Source organism: Carcharodon carcharias, chromosome 21 (assembly GCF_017639515.1).
Source record: "Carcharodon carcharias isolate sCarCar2 chromosome 21, sCarCar2.pri, whole genome shotgun sequence".
Lineage (NCBI taxonomy): Eukaryota > Metazoa > Chordata > Chondrichthyes > Lamniformes > Lamnidae > Carcharodon > Carcharodon carcharias.
Window position 1 is genome coordinate 88,516,224 of NC_054487.1, and position 16,946 is coordinate 88,533,169.

Genomic DNA, 16,946 nt, shown 5'->3' on the forward strand with positions numbered 1-16,946 from the left:
TTCAGCAGAAAAGGTGAGAGTCTTGTTGCTAAAGATCCGCCTGATAGTTTTTGCAATTTGGGGCGGCTCTCTCTCGGTTTAGCCGTTCGGTGCTGGGTGGTAAGGCGCTGTCTTTATGTGTTTTATATCATTGAGAGTGGTGAAGTTTTGAAACTCCGTACCCATGAGCACTGCCCCATTATCGAACACGGTTAATTCAGGCAAACCATCAGTTGCAAAACACGACCATAGCTTTTCAACGGTCACCATCGATGTGGATATCTTCACCTCAAAAATTTCCATCCACTTAGAGTATGCAATTACGAGGAGAAACATCGTACCCATAAATAGTCCAACAAAATCGACATGGATGTGGACCCATGGCCGCCCAGGCTATTCCCAAGGGGGTAGTGGAGGTTGTAGCCAGCAGGTTTTACTGCAACTGGCACTGTTGGCAGTGCCTCACCATCTTCTCAATATCAGTGTCGATTCCGGGCCGCCATACATATCTTGAAAATGAAAATGTTAGCCAGGAGTTCCCAGGGTGGTCACTGTGTAGTTCCATGAGGAATAGCTCCCTCCCTGGCACAGGAATGACCACTCGCACTCCCCATAGCACAATACCATCATGCCAATGAAGTTCATGTTTACGGATGGATAAGGGTTCCATGTTGTCTGAAACTGTCTCATTTCCCCATCCCATAAGGATTTTATCTCGTGCTCTGGATAACAGTGGATCCCGACTGGTCCAGGTTTTGATTTGTTTCGCACAGACTGGTAGCACATCCAAAACGTTTAAGGCCAAGACAATTTCTTGGGGAATAGGTGCAAATGTAATACTTTCTCTCAGGGGCAGGTGCTCAGGGCACCTGAATTCGCAATATGTACCCCGGTCGGTGCTTGAAGGTGTATCCATATGCAGCCAGGATCAATGCCCACCTCTGAACCTTATAGAGGCTGTCGGTGAATAGACTCGTTCTCCTTAAAAAGACCCAACAGCGGCTTGTGGTCTGAAACAATAATGAATTGCCTCCCATGTAGATATTGATGGAACTTTTTGACACCAAAATCTATTAATAGACCTTCTTTTTCGATTTGTGAACAGTCTCCTTCAGCTACCGATACTGTTCTTGACGCATATCCTATTGGCCTTTCTGAGCTGTCAGTCATTTCATGGGACAACACTGCCCCAGCACCATATGGAGAGGCGCCACTCGTCAGTGTTAGTTCCTTCAATGGGTTGAAGTTCACAAATAGGCTTGAAGACTGCAGCAACCTGCTTCACCCTGTTGAAAGCCGTTTCCTGAGGAGTTCTCTAAGGCCAGTGGTGGTGCTTCTTTAACACGATGTGTAAGGAGGGCAGCACAGTAGATAGATTTACCAAAAACAACCCATAATATTTGACTATTCCTAGAAATGATTTAAGTTCAGACATGTTTGTGGGAGGAGGCCTTACAGCCCTGACTTTCTCCTCGACAGGGTGTAGCCCTTGAGCATTGATCCTGTGTCCCAGGTAAATCACCTCCTTGGCTTGAAAAGTGCACTTTTCTCTCTTGAGGCGGACTCCAGCCTCCCAAAATCTTTTTAATACCTCTTCTAAATTCGCCAGATGTTCAGCCTCTGTGGTCCCAGCGATGAATATATCATTGAGGTATCCCACAACCTGGGGCAACCCCTGTAGTCAGCTCTCCGTTGTGCGTTGGAATATTGCACACGCCAACGAAACACCAAAAGGCAAGCACATGTACTGACAAAGCCCTTTGTGCATGTTTATCATGACATAATCTCAGAAGCCTTCATCCAACTCAAGCTGTTGGTAGGTGTGACTCATGTCCATCTTGGGTATGACTGGTTCCTGGGAAGTTTTGCATAAAGTCTTCAATTGGTGGAAGAGGAGACTTGCCCAGCTCTGTGAGCTGATTGACGGTTTGTTTGTGATCCTGTGTTTGATGGTTTGTTGTTAGTGGGGAGGTGATGGTGAAGTGGTCTTGTCACTGAACCTATATTCCAGAGACCCAGGGTAATGCTCTGAGGACCTGCCTTCAAATCCTGCCACGACAGATGGTGAAATTTGAACACAATAAAAATCACAGGTGCAGGCGGGTGACAGCACCAGGATGGTTTTTCCACAGTGCCAAATGTAGAAACACGCCTTGGGAGGCTTCTGACTCAAATAGAACAAACTTTATTTACAAGCGAGTTTCAGTGGCTGTTTGTATCCAGCCAGCCCCTCATCCAGCATTTCCCAAGGGAATCCCTCCCTAGAATTTATCTCCCCGCGCCAGCCACACATTAGGTGAGCAAATCACGTGACCCCTACTCAGTCAAACTCATCTTAAAATGACAGTCATCAAATAGCCCATCGTTAACCAAAATCTACAGAAACCAGAATTTTTAATGGAACTTCCAGATTTACATCTATTTCACCTGTATGAAATATAATACCTGTATTACGCCTGTATAATACCTGAATTTCACCTGTTGAAAATATAATACCTGTATGTACGATGTAGATATATGCGCTGTATGCACTGAGTCACATTGGGATGGTGACCAAAGCTTACTCAACGAGGTAGGTTTTAAGAAGCACCTGAAAGGGGGAGAGAGGGAGAGAAAGAGAGAGGCAGAGAGGCAAGGAGATCAATGGAGAGAAATCCAGAGCTTGGGATCCAGGCAGCTGAAGGTACAGCCATCAATGGTGCAGCAATTAAAATCAGGGATGTGCAAGAGGCCAGAATTATAGGCGCGCAGAGATCTCAGAGGATTGTGGGTTTGGCAGAAATGATAGAGATAAGGAGGGGGCGAGGTCATGGAAAAGAAACAAGGACGGTAATTTTAAAATCATGACATTGCTTGACTGGGAGCCAATGTAGGTCAACGAGCCCAGGGGCGATGGGTGAATGGGGCTTTCCGCGAGTTAAGGCATTGGCAGCAGAGTTTTCGGTGGCCTCCAGTTTACAGAGGGTAGAATGTGAGAGACCAGCCAGGTATATGTTGCAATAGTCATGTACAGAGGTAACAGAGGCATAAACGAGGGTTTCAGCAGCACCTGAGCTGCGACAGTGGGTGAAGTTAGGAGTCACAGAGGTGGAAATAGGCACCCTTACTGACTAGGTGGCTCAGTTATGCCAAAGTACCATAGGAGCCCAGTTAAAATGCTTAATATTGATAAATGAGTGATTAGCAGTGTCGGTGTCAGCGTCGGGAGCTGGGTATCCTTCATCAGCACCCTTCTAAAAGAGCAGTGGAAGTCCAGGAAATTTGGTGGGACAGACTTCATCACACACAATAAAAAGTCATTGCTCAAATCTGCAGCGGGCTCCGTTTTAGTAACATAGGGTTGGAGGGGAGGGAGGTGGAGAAGGACTTGACCTAACAGATCCAGAAGGCGCTGCACTCTGACCTTTGCCCCACACAAGACTCAGTGCATCATCCACAATGTTCATTCCTGACAAATACGTTTTTACTCACCACAGTAACCGTGAAGCCATTTCAACAGCCCAGAAGGGACAAACAGTAAAAACTGGGAAATAAGAATACCGGTCAGAGTTGTTTTTCCCCTTCTGGGAATGCACAGTACGGGCCTGCTTGCAGCCAGAACCAATCAAGCACAGACTGCATCTTCCAGAAATGCTTTAAACAAAAACGACTGAATGCGACTCACTGGCTGTGCTTCTCTGCATGAGAGGCAAAAGCAAACTGAGCAAAGCTGGCAATAAATTTTAGAGAACACACCAAAAATGTGAAAAATGTCAACAAGCGGATGCAGGATACTTGTGTTAACCACAAGTGAGAACTTTGAAATTGTTCTCCACACAGGTCACCCATTCTGGAGTTCTCATTTTTATTGTTTTAACCGATCGGTCGATTGAAATGTAGCAGAAGTTCCAGCAGAATTCTGCAGCGCAGTTGTGTGCGTTTGTATTCAAATGATAATACTGCTAACAAGGAAGGATCTGGCACTCCTAGGGCACCTGTAACAACCTCAGGACAGCTCAAAGCACTCACAGCCAGTGAAGTACTTTTTGAAGAGGTATAATGTAGCCAATTTGTGCACAGCAAGCTCCCACAAACAACAATGAGACGCATAAGATCATCTGGGTTTTTTTCAGCAATGTTCTGAGGGAGAAACACTAGCCAGGACACATGGAGAACTCAAAACAGCTCACTGGGACTTTTTTTTACTCCCACCTGAAAGGACCAACAGAGCATTGGTTTAACATCTAATCTGGAAGAAGACCCCTCTGAGGGTGAAGCACTCCCTCAGTCCTGCACTGGGAGTATTTGCCTGGGTTACATGTTCAATTCTCTGAAGTGGGACTTGAACCCACAACCTTCTGATTCAGAGGTAACAGTGCTGCCCACTGAGGTGGAAACACAAGCAGAGAGTACCATTTTCCTGAAGGAAGGCTGGAGTCCATTTGTGGTCCCTTTATCTTCTGCACTGTACTGTTTTTTATGCCCACACAGATTGGGTAGATTGTCCAATGAAACCTCAACTGAGCATCTACAAGACAACACTGAAGTGGAAATAACAGTTACATTACAATAATTCACTCCATTAACCCTCATCAGAATCATTTTGTCAATAATGACAATCCTTTCTTGGTATGATTCTGCACTGGATGGCCGACCTCTTGAATGCAGCATTGGCACTGACCACCACTGCCACTGCCTCCCAACCTGGAGTGGTGAGACTGATGGGCCTCCTGTGGCCTGAGCTGGGGCAGAGGACATCGTGGCAGACCTCCATGGCATCCCGAAGGCGTCCCAGGGATGTGTCACCGAATCGGAGGACTGCGTTCTTCTTGGCTATTGGGGCCATGTCTTCACCGGAGCAGTCCTGGGTTGCAAGCATTGAGAAGTATGTGCGCGGCTGCAGTTTAAATATGACACCCAGGATGAGGAAGCAGTGAGGTAATGGTGCAGTGGACCAACTGGAGGCTGTCAGCCAGTGAGACGGTGTGTTTCCTGTGACTGCATAATTTATGAGGCGGGAATGGGACGATATTGCTCGAAAACTGCCATTGCGTTGGTGGATAAAACATTGTTTTTCACGCCCGCTACCACACTTAGTGCAATTCTGGAATGATTCAGTTGAACTCCTTGGACACTGGGCAGTAATGGTATTGTCACTGGATGAGAAATCCAGAGACCGAGGGTAATGCTCTGGGGACCCAGGTTCAAATCCCACCAAGGCAGATGGTGGAATTTAAATTGAATAAAAATCTGGAATTAAAAGTCTAATAGTGACCATGGAACCATTATCAATTGTTGTAAAAACCCATCTGGTTCTCAAATGTCCTTTAGAGGAGGAAATCTGCCATCCTTACCCAGTCTGGCCTACATATGCACAAATAGATGTAAACGGGTATGATATAGTCGGGATTATGGAGGCAGGATGACCAGGGATGGGGACTGAACATCCAATGGTGTTCAGTATTTAGGAAGGACAGATGAAAAGGTGGTGGAGCTGCATTGCTGGTTAAAGAGGAAATTAACGCAATAGTGAGGAAAGATATTAGCTCCGACTATGTGGAATCTGTATGGGTAGAGCTGAGAAACACCAAGGGGCAAACAATGTTAGTGGGGATTGTATATAGACCCCCAAACTGTAGTGGTGATGTTGGGAATAGCATTAAACAGGAAATTAGAGATGCATGTAATAAAGGAACATCTGTAATTATGGGTGACTTTAATATGCATATAGATTGGGCTAATCAAATTAGTAACAATACTGTAGAGGAGGAATTCCTGGAGTGTATATGTTGAGGAACCAACGAGAGAACAGGCCATCCTCGACTGGGTATTGTGTAATGAGAAAGGAATAATTGGCAATCTAGTTGTGCAAGGTCCCTTAGGGATGATAGAATTCTTCATCAAGATGGAGAGTGATGTAATTGATTCTGAGACTTGAATCCTGAATCTTAATAAAGGAAACTATGATGATATGAAGCGCGAGCTGTCTATGATGGATTGGGAAACATTACTTAAAGGGATGACGGTGGATAGGCATTGGCAAACATTCAAAGAGTGCATGGGTGAACTGCAACCAATGTTTATTCCATCTGGTGCAAAAGTAAAACAGGAAAGGTTTACAAGGGAGATTAGAGATACTATTAGATCAGTTTAGAATTAAGCAAAGGAGGACCAAGGTATTGATTAAGAAAGGGAAAAGAGAGTCCGAGAGTAAGCTTGCGGGGAGCATAAAAACTGACTGTAAAAGTTTCTATAGTTATGTGAAGAGAAAAAGATTGGTGAAGACAAATGTAGGTCCCTTACGATCAGAAACAGGGGAATTATAATGGGGAACAAAGAAATGGCTGACCAACTAAATACATACTTTGGTTCTGTCTTCACAAAGGAGGACACAAATAACATACCAGAAATGTTGGGGAACACAGGGTTTAGTGAGAGGGAGGAACTGAAAGAAAACAGTATTAGTAGGGAAATGGTGCTCGGTAAATTGATGGGATTTAAGGCTGATAAATCCCCAGGGCCTGATAATCTACATCCCAGAGTACTTAAGGAAGTGGCCCTAGAAATAGTGGATGCATTGGTGGTCATCTTCCAAGATTCTATAGACTCTGGATCAGTTCCTACAGATTGGAGGGTACCTAATGTAACCCCATTATTTAAAAAGAGAGGCAGAGAGAAAACAGGGAATTATAGACCAGTCAGCCTGACATTGGTAGTGGGGAAAATTCTAGAGTCCATTATAAAAGATTTAATAGCTGAGCACTTAGAAAACAGTGGCAGAATCGGACAGAGTCAGCATGGATTTATGAAAGGGAAATCATGCTTGACAAATCTACTGGAATTTTTTGAGTATGTAACAAGTAGAGTTGATGAGGGGGAGCCAGTGGATGTGGTTTATTTGGATTTTTAGAAGGCTTTCGACAGTCCCAAATAAGAGATTAGCGCTTAAAATTAAAGCGCATGGGATTGGGGGTAGTGTATTGAGATGGATAGAAAACTGGTTGGCAGACAGGAAACAAAGAGTAGGAATAAACAGGTCTTTTTCCGAATGGCAGGCAGTGACTAGTGGGGTACCCCAGGGATCGGTGCTGGGACCCCAGTCATTCACAATATATATTAATGATTTAGATGAAGGAAGTAAATGTAACATCTCCAAATTGCAGATGACACAAAGCTGGGTGGGAGGGTGAGCTGTGAGGAGGATGCAGAGATGCTTCAGGGTGATTTGGACAAGCTAAGTGAGTGGGCAAATGCATGGCAGATGCAGTATAATGTGGATAAATGTGAGGTTATCCACTTTGGTAGCAAAAACAGGAAGGCAGATTATTATCTGAATGGCTATAAATTGAGAGAGGGGAATGTGCAACGAGACCTGGGTGTCCTTGTACACCAGTCGCTGAAGGTAAGCATGTAGGCGCAGCAGGCGGTAAAGAAGGCAAATGGTATTCATTTGGCCTTCATAGCCAGAGGATTCGAGTACAGGAACAGGGATGTCTTGCTGCAATTGTACAGGGCCTTGGTGAGACCACACCTGGATTATTGTGTGCAGTTTTGGTCTCCTTATCTGAGGAAGGATGTACTTGCTATAGAGGGAGTGCAGCGATGGTTTACCAGACTGATTCTTGGGATGGTGGGACTGACATATGAGGAGAGATTGAGTCGAGTAGGATTATATTCGCTGGAGTTGAGAAGAATGAGGGGGATCTCATAGAAACCTATAAAATTCTAACAGGACAAGACAGGGTAGATGCAGGAAGGATGTTCCCAATGGTGGGGGAGTCCAGAACCAGGGGTCATAGTCTGAAGATATGGGATAGACCATTTAGGACTGAGATGAGGAGAAATTTCTTCACCCAGAGAGTGGTGAGCCTGTGGAATTCGTTACCACAGAAAGTGGTTGAAGCCAAAACATTGTATGTTTTCAAGAAGGAGTTAGATATAGCTCTTGGGGCGAAAGGGATCAAAGGATATGGCGAGAAAGTGGGAGCAGGCTATTGAATTGGATGATCAGCCATGATCATAAAGAATGGCGGAGCAGGCTCGAAGGGCCGAATGGCCTCCTCCTGCTCCTAGTTTCTATGTTTCCATGACAGCAATGTGGTTGACTCTTAAATGCCCTCTGAACAAGGGAAATTTGGGATGGACAATAAATGCTGGCCTAGCTGTCAAATCCATATCCCATGAATGAATAACAAAAAAGTGCACAGGTGTGAGGTGGATCCTGATTGATAGATGGCAAGAGGGCAAGTGGATAGGATAATGACCAAGGCAATGTACAGCATTCATCCACCTACTGCGTCTTGGCAGCTAACCACATTACTGCAGAATACCTTTACCAAGATGATGCCATCTCTATGGCTGCATCATTGGAATCCACTCCATGGTTTAAGTGCTTCAGTACAGTGCACTATGAAGGGGCAGCAACAATGACAATTTTCTCCTAGGAAAAGACCATGTTGGGCCATCATTCCAGGGTCAGCTGACATTTGGTTAACATTTATATAGTCCCCACTCACCTGACAAGACAATGACATCTCCTCCGATGCTCTGACACTTCATCATGGACAACCTATCTCACAAACGGGCCTTTCTGAGGGCCTGCTTTATATCTGTCTGAGTTACCCAGCCCACACTGGGCCCGCCTCCGACCCCCGGTGGAGTTGCCCCCTTGACCCCCCATTATAGTACCGAAGGTTTGCTGTTTGAGGCCACTTTTATGAATTTAGGGTTTGCGAAGCCAGGAATTTCCTGTCTCTGCACACTTGACATGAGTACAAAAGAAAGGGAGTTATGATAGACCTGTATGACACACTGGTCCAGGGACAACTGGAGTATTGTGTCCAATTCTGGGAACCACACTTTAGGAAGAATGTGAAGGCCCTGGAGAGCAGATTTACTAGAATGATTCCAGGGGCTTCAGTTATATAGAGAAACTGGAGAAGCTAGTATGGTTCAGGGAGGTTTGATAGAGGTGTTCAAAATCCATGTTGCAGAAGGGTTGGTAACCAAAAGACACAGATTTAACAAGGTTAGCAAGGGAACCAGAGGCAAAATGAGGAAAATAAATATTTTACACAATGAGCTGTTGTGATCTGGACTGCGCTGTGTGAAAGGGCGGTGGAAGCAGATTCAATAGAAACTTTCAAAAGGGTGTTGGATAATTACTTGAAAAGCAAAGATTTCCAGGTAAATAGAGAGAGAGTGGGATTAATTGGATCACTGTTTCATAAGAGCTGGCACAGGCACAGTGAGCCGAATACCTCTTTGAACGTCAACTTTAGACTAACCTTTCTGTGCTAAGCTTGCAATTTTGATTCATTCCCATCTAACGTGAATTAACCAGTGAGAGTAACAAATGGAGCTTCAAAGACCCAAAGTGAGCCACAAAACCCCTGCAACCACTTTTGGAATTGTTCTCGTATTAGACTATCAACTTAAAACAAAAACAAATATGATGCTACAGAAATGGTTTCTTTGAAATACCAGCCATGGGGTCATCATTCAGATACTCTGGCAGTCTGCCGCACAGCTGTGGTCACAATTGGCACCATCTGATCAACCTCAATTCCTGGTTTGAACAGATTCCCGGCAGCTTTTACAAGGAAGTCAAACCTGAATCAAATCCTCAGCATTTTCTCAGTAGCCAAATTCAATAGGAGAAGAATATAATGAATGGGTCTGGATCTGACTCCAGTTCCAGCCTGAGCAGTGAAACGTTAACAGGAGTCGTTTGAATCCTGATCTCTTATATTACTCCCACCAGCCCTACAGCCCTTTGGAATCTTTGTGCTTCTGGAATTCTGCCCCCTTGCACACCCCGCAGACCCTTTGCCCCAACATTGGCTCTGCCTCCAGCCTTCTAGACCTTAAACTGTGAAATTCTCTCCCTAAATCAGGCCTCTCTCTTCTCCTTTAAACCAATCATAAATCCGACCTTTTTGACCCAGCCTGTTCTGTAATAATGTTTCTTTGATTCAGTGTCAATTTGTTTGCCTGATTACCTTCCTCTATAAGCAACCTTAGGTATATTCCTATGTTAAAGGCACTATGTAAATGCAAGTGGCTGTTAACTGCCCCCAAGTCTGCCTGCCTGTTACCCACAGAACGGTACTGCCTCCTGCAGGAGGGTGATTGTCACCTGAGGAAACCAAGGCAACCTCATGAAGGGGAGGAGTCAGAAACCAGCAAACTAATAAAATCACCACTTTCCAAAGTAACCATGAAGCTCTGGTGAAATGACACACGAGATATCGATATCTCACGGTTAAAAACCAGCACAATCATCGCCATCGTGATATCTCCAACTCGACCAAAAGATTGTCTCAGAAGATGTCCCAGTGAGACATTGGGCTACATGTCGGCCTCTGCAATGTTCAGGTTCAATGCACAATCACTAAGCATTAGCTCACATGTTCACTGATCGCCACTGTCATCGATAAATGATAATCATTGGCTAAAGTTGAACTGGGAGGGAAGGAAGAGGGTGGGGTTGGGTGGCTAGGGTTGGGAGAGTAACTGTAGGATTGAATATTTATTGAGAGAATTTTGAAATAAATATTTATCATGAACATACGAATTTGGAGCAAGAGTAGGCCATTCAGCCTCCAGAGCCTGTTTCGCTATTTTATAAGATCATAGCTGATCTGATTGTGGTCTCGGCTCCATGTTCCTATCTACCCCCAATAATCTTTGACTCCCTTGTTAACAAGAATCCCTCTAACTCTACCTTAATATTTAATGCCCCTATCTCCACCCATCTCTGGGGAAGAGAATTTCACATGCAAATGACCCTCGGAGAGAACAAATGTCTCCTCATCCCCAACTTAAATGGGAGACACCTTATTTTAAAACTGTGTCCCCTCATTCTAGCCTCACCCACACGGGGAAACATCCTTTCAGCATCCACCCTGTCAAGTCCCCTCAGGAACTTGTATATTATAATAAAATTATCTCTCATTCTTCTAAACTCCAATCCCCTCAGGATCTTGTATATTACAATAGGATCATCTCTCATTCTTCTAAACTCCAATCCCCTCAGGATCTTTTATATTACAATAGGATCATCTCTCATTCTTCTAAACTCCAATCCCCTCAGGATCTTGTATATTACAATAGGATCATCTCTCATTCTTCTAAACTCCAATCCCCTCAGGATCTTGTATATTACAATAGGATCATCTCTCATTCTTCTAAACTCCAATCCCCTCAGGATCTTGTATATTACAATAGGATCATCTCTCATTCTTCTAAACTCCAATCCCCTCAGGATCTTGTATATTACAATAGGATCATCTCTCATTCTTCTAAACTCCAATCCCCTCAGGATCTTGTATATTACAATAGGATCATCTCTCATTCTTCTAAACTCCAATCCCCTCAGGATCTTGTATATTACAATAGGATCATCTCTCATTCTTCTAAACTCCAATGGATACAGGCCCAGCCTGTCCAGCCTTTCCTCACACGATACCCCTTCATCCCAGAAATCAGTCGCATGAACTTTCGTGGTTGTTGTAAAAACCCATCTGGTTCACTAATGTCCTATAGGGAAGGAAATCTGCTGTCCACACCAGGTCTGGGCTACAGATCTAGACTGCAGATGTGCAGTAATGTGGTTGACTATTAAACACCCTCAGAAATGGCCTAGCAAGCCACTCATTTGTATCAAACCACTAAAAATTCAATAAAAAGGAATGAAACCAGATGGACCACCCGGCATCAACCTCAGCTCTGGAAATGACCATGGCAAACTCAGCCCTGTCGACCCTACAAAATCCCCTTTACTAACATCTGGAAGCTAGTGCCAAAATTGGGAGGGCTGTCTCACAAACTAGTCAAAGAAACAGCCTAACATAGTCATCCTCACGGAATCATACCTTACAGATCATGTCCTGGCACCACCATCACCATTCCTGGGTATGTCCTGTCCCACCGGCAGGACAGACCCAGTAGAGGTGGTGGCACAGTGGTATACAGTCGGGAGGGAGTTATCCTGGGAGTCCTCAACATCCACTCCACGAAGTCTCATGGCATCAGATCAAACATGGGCAAGGAAACCTCCTGCTGTTGATCACGTACCACCCTCCCTCAGCTGATGAATCAGTGCTCCTCCATGTTAAACATCACTTGGAGGAAGCACTGAGGGTAGCAAGGGCACTGAATGTGCTCTGGGTAGGGTCATCAATGTCCATCACCACAAGTGGCTCGGTAGCACCACCACAACCGAGCTGGCCAAGTCCTAAAGGACATAGCTGCTAGACTGGGTCTGCAGCAGGTGGTGAAGGAACAAACAAGAGGGAAAAACATACTTGACCTCATCCTCACCAACCTGCCTGCTGCAGATGCATCTGTCCATGACAGTATCGGCAGGAGTGACCACCGCACAGTCATTGTGGAGATGAAGTCCCACCTTCACATTGAGGATACCCTCCATCGTGTTGTGTGGCACTACTACTGTGCTAAATGGGATAGATTTCAAACAAAAACTCGTCATACGGATTCGAAACGTTAACTCTGTCTTTCTCTCCACAGATGCTATCAGACCTGCTGAGTTTTTCCAGCATTTTTTGTTTTTGTTTCAGATTTCCAGCATCCGCAGTATTTTGCTTTTATCTTAGATTTCGAACGGATATCGCAATCAAGACTGGGCATCCATGAGATGCTGTGGGCCATCAGCAGCAGCAGAATTGTACTCAACCATAATCAGTAACCTCATGGCCCGGCATATCTCCCAATCTACCATTACCATCAAGCCAGGGGATCAACCCTGGTTCAATGAAGAGTGCAGGAGGGCATGCCAGGAGCAGCACCAGGCATACCTAAAAATGAGGTGTCAACCTGGTGAAGCTATAACATAGGACTAGTTGCGTGCCAAACAGCATAAGCAGCAAGTGATAGACAGAGCTAAGCGATCCCACAACCAACGGATCAGATCTAAGCTCTGCAGTCCTGCCACATCCAGTTGTGAATGGTGGTGGACAATTAAACAACTCACTGGAGGAGGAGGCTCCACAAATATCCCCATCCTCAATGATGGGGGAGCCCAGCACATCAGTGCAAAAGATAAGGCTGAAGCATTTGCAACAATCTTATTTTTCCTGCCAAAGTGGATAAGTTAATGTTATACTTATGAAGTGAGAGTGACTTTGCCAACAAAGCCAGCCTTTCCCCTGCTTGGTTGCATTGTCGTTCTTTATTCTTCTTGGAATGTGGGCATCAGTGGCTCAGTGCACAGTTGTTACTCATTCCCCTAATTGCCCTTGAGAAGGTGGTGGTGAGCTGCCTTCATGAACCATTCCACCACTCTGCTTGGCTAGAAAGCCTCACCATCCCAGCATCTTTTAACTGTCTGCATCGATTTGCATTCTGGAATTGCACTCAGTGAGAATAACTCGATAACTATGCCTCACTGCATTTCCATTTATGGAATGCTGCAAATAAATCAACTGAGCAAAAAATCATTAGCTGCGTGTTGGTGTCCCCGCGGAAGGTCGACCTTTTCAAACTCAGCTCCCTAATCTTTCCTTTTGTTTGCATTTTGAGTGAAATTTTCTTCCCCGCTACTGCAAGATTTCAGACTGAAAAACTTCAACCTTTTCTCACCCAGTCTAAATACCACAGCCAGGCTTTTACAGCCTCTCCTGCCCAGCGGGATATTACTGTCCCGCTGAACTAAATGGAGATTTAAATGTCTCATCACATTGCTGAGGGAGACTTGCTGTGGTGGGGCCATAAAATCCTGGCTCATGGGTTCCAAGATTAGCAGCAATGCAGATTAAATGCATAGATTTCTGTGCTTGGGCCCAATGTGCTTTAATTCAAACAGCGCCTTCCCTGCACCATATGTCGACTATTTCAAGCCTTAATGTCTCGTGTTGAAGCTCTACATGGGCACAGCAATTATATGGCCTTTGACCTCCCACAGTCCAACCCATGTGGAGCTACATTAACCACCCATATTCTTCCAAAGCACTGTCCAGTTCAGTCCCACACCCCAGCTATATCCTCCTAACCCTGAAAATTGGTCCTTTTCCAATCCAGACCCATTCCTACAGAATTTGATTGCACCTTTCAGTCCTTGTCCTGGGAGAAGCTCTCCCAGGATCACTGCAGCTGGCACAGCCAATTGAAAAGAGTGCAGCCTCCTTCAAAAGCTCATATCAGAGACAGACAGAAAACACAAGGAGGAATGCTGAGGTAACCAAACTCAATCATCAGCGGTATCCTGTCCTACGTGACACAGGTCAGCCTGAGCAGTCACCTACGTACCCACCAGAACCCTACCAAACACCCCAGATGATGAACATGGTCATCTTCGCCTCAAAGGAGGAACAGTATGAGTTCCTTTGACAATTATCTTATTCCTTTGACCTCTGGTTACCAACCCACTTTCAGAAGAATTTTGAACACTACTCTTAAATCTCCCCTTAACCTTTGATACTCCTTTCCCAGTTTCAATCCTAGTTTCTTCAGTCTCTCTACATTAACTGAACTCGCTCAGCCCTGGGATCGTCCCGATGACCCACATCTGTACCCTCTCCAAAGCCTTAACCTCCTCTCTTGCTAACATTGTTCCATTCTCAAGATTAACATTTTAGCAGGTGATAGTTGCTATGACTTTTCTTCAAACTCATTCACATCCTCGGCCTGGACATTCTCTTGCGGTTCATGACTTACCTTTGCACTCTTCTCCTAACTTGTGCAGCTTCTGTCTCACCAGCCAAAGCTGTCTTCAGCAGCTGTAAGGAGTAGTTCAGTGTTTGTGTGACAGTTCTAGTTTGTCAATCTGCCTCACCAAAACCCTACTCGCATTTCTCTGCAACAAAGCGTTACCAGTAGGTATAGGATACAGTGAGTAAATCAGGCTTCCCTCATTACTCACTTAACCATTTTCCACAAAGTCTGCACAATCCAGCTCCATTGGCAGGCCTTAACACTTACACTAGTCAGCTTTCTGAGAAGATTTAGGGGCTGGTGGCTGAAGGCACATCACCATCGCCTGCTACTGATTCCAGTTTCCTCCAATAAAACCGTCTTCACTGAGATGTAAACTCTCAGGGTTTGTTAATTCTGAGGTGGAACAAGAGCTCCTCCCTTTTTTCTTCCCAAATAAAAGATGATGTTGGGTCCAGTGAGAGTGCTGAAGCAGCGGGGAGATTTGTGTGGGCCAAATAGAGGGGCCCATTGTGCCTTCTTTTCCACATGGCTGTATGCCCAGTTAATATCATCAATGTGCACAGGAAAAACCACAGTGACATCAGGTATGAAACACCCATGGGTACGTCCACAATGAGAGACTGTGAGTGACACAGAAATGGCATTGTCTTCTTGCCCTGCCAATGCATCCAATCATATTGCCCCAGTAGTTTTCAAAACAGGAATATCGTTGGAACAGATGTACTCTTTACACAGGTTGCTCAACACACAGACATTACTCAGTGTGGAAGCACCCTCACCTCTGAATCTTTAGGGTCAGACAATTGAGCACGAACTCTCACCCTTCCAGACCCTTCCAGTGCAGCACTGAAGGAGTGCTGCACTGTTGAAAATGCTGTCTTTCACATGAGAGGTTAAACACATAGTTCTTGAACGAATAATCCGTTTATCAATCTTGAATGCCAAACCTCTTTCATAACACCCAGCTGGCCAATTGCTGGAAGCATAAAAGTGTGATCATAAGACATAGGAGCAGAAAGAGGCCATTCAGCCCATTGAGTCTGCTCCGCCATTCAATGAGATCATGGCTGATCTGATAATCCTCAACTCCACTTTCCTGCCTTTTTCCCATAACCCTTGATTCCCTTAGTGATTAAAAATCTGTCTATCTCAGCCTTGAATATACTTAACGACCCAGCCTCTACAACCCTCTGCGGTAAAGGATTACAGGGAGAAGGCAGGAGAATGGCACTAGATGAAAGCTCATTCAGAGAGCTGGTGCAGACACGATGGGCTGAATGGCCTTCTTCTGCATTGTAACAATTCTGTGATTCTGTTTTTGTGCTGTTTCGAGATGCAAAAGTCTGCACAACTTCAAATGAAATCACAAATCTACTGATAAAAGACAATATGAAAATGGAGAAGGAGTCCAGCTCCAGACCAATGGCCTTCTGTATTCTGTTTGTTGGATTGAAATCTATCTGCTTAACCTGTCTGCTTTCTCAGGCAGGTGTAAAAGATCCCACAGCCAAAATTTGAAGAACAGTGTCCTGGCCAATATTTATACCCCAACTGACATCACCCTCACATTTCTGTTTGTGGGAGCTTGCTGTGTTCAAAGTGGCTGTTGCGTTTCCTACGTTACAACAGTAACAGCCAACACTTCAAAAGAACTTCATTGGCTGGAAAACACTTTGGAATGTCCTGAAGTTGTGAGAGGCACTAGAGAAATGCAAGCAGCACAGGAAAACAAGAGTTAGAGGAACAGTTCCAAGGGGATTACCTTTCTCGTTGCTGGCTGCATACTGTGGGGGCTTGCTCTTGTCAATGCTGTTGAAACTCTGACTCCGTCTGTTCAAATTGTTGGCTCCTTGGACCTTGGTAGCACTGCCCGCAGCTGACACCCTGGAGGGCCCTGGGAGCCTGCAAGGCAACAAAAGGGTTAGAGGACTGGGCATGCAGCAAGTTGCAGGGCAAGGTGTGCAGACTATCTGCCTCTCTCCCACCTGCTAGCTTTGCTGCTATCAATGGCTCTCTTGCATTTCTCACCAGCCACTGTCTGCCATGGCTCTACATTAGTGTTATTATTCAACAGAAAGCTTCCCGGCTCAGCTCTATTCCAATATCAACAGGATTTCGAGCCCTTTCTGACTGGTTAATGTTTACCTTCTGATCTCTCCAACCCCCACCCCCACACAGGTTTTAATCAGAATTCTGCAAACAGTAAGGTGCAGTGTGACTCTCTCAGGTCTCTTGTGTAAGGAAACCAGAAAATTCATGTTCAACACTGATCCCTGCTGTGAAAATATTTGCACTAAGATTAAAAAAGAAAT

The 16,946-nt window shown here is 45.0% G+C and overlaps 1 protein-coding gene across 1 annotated transcript in view; it reads right to left on the reverse strand.

Annotated features, from left to right (window-relative positions):
* Window positions 1–16,522, reverse strand: part of nav3 (neuron navigator 3) — a 291,371-nt gene extending 274,849 nt beyond the window's left edge. Inside the window, exon 1 of the mRNA XM_041216018.1 lies at window positions 16,397–16,522. The gene's annotated coding sequence lies outside the window, so the exon portion shown is untranslated. The remainder of the gene's footprint in view (window positions 1–16,396) is intronic.
* Window positions 16,523–16,946: the final 424 nt, after the last annotated feature.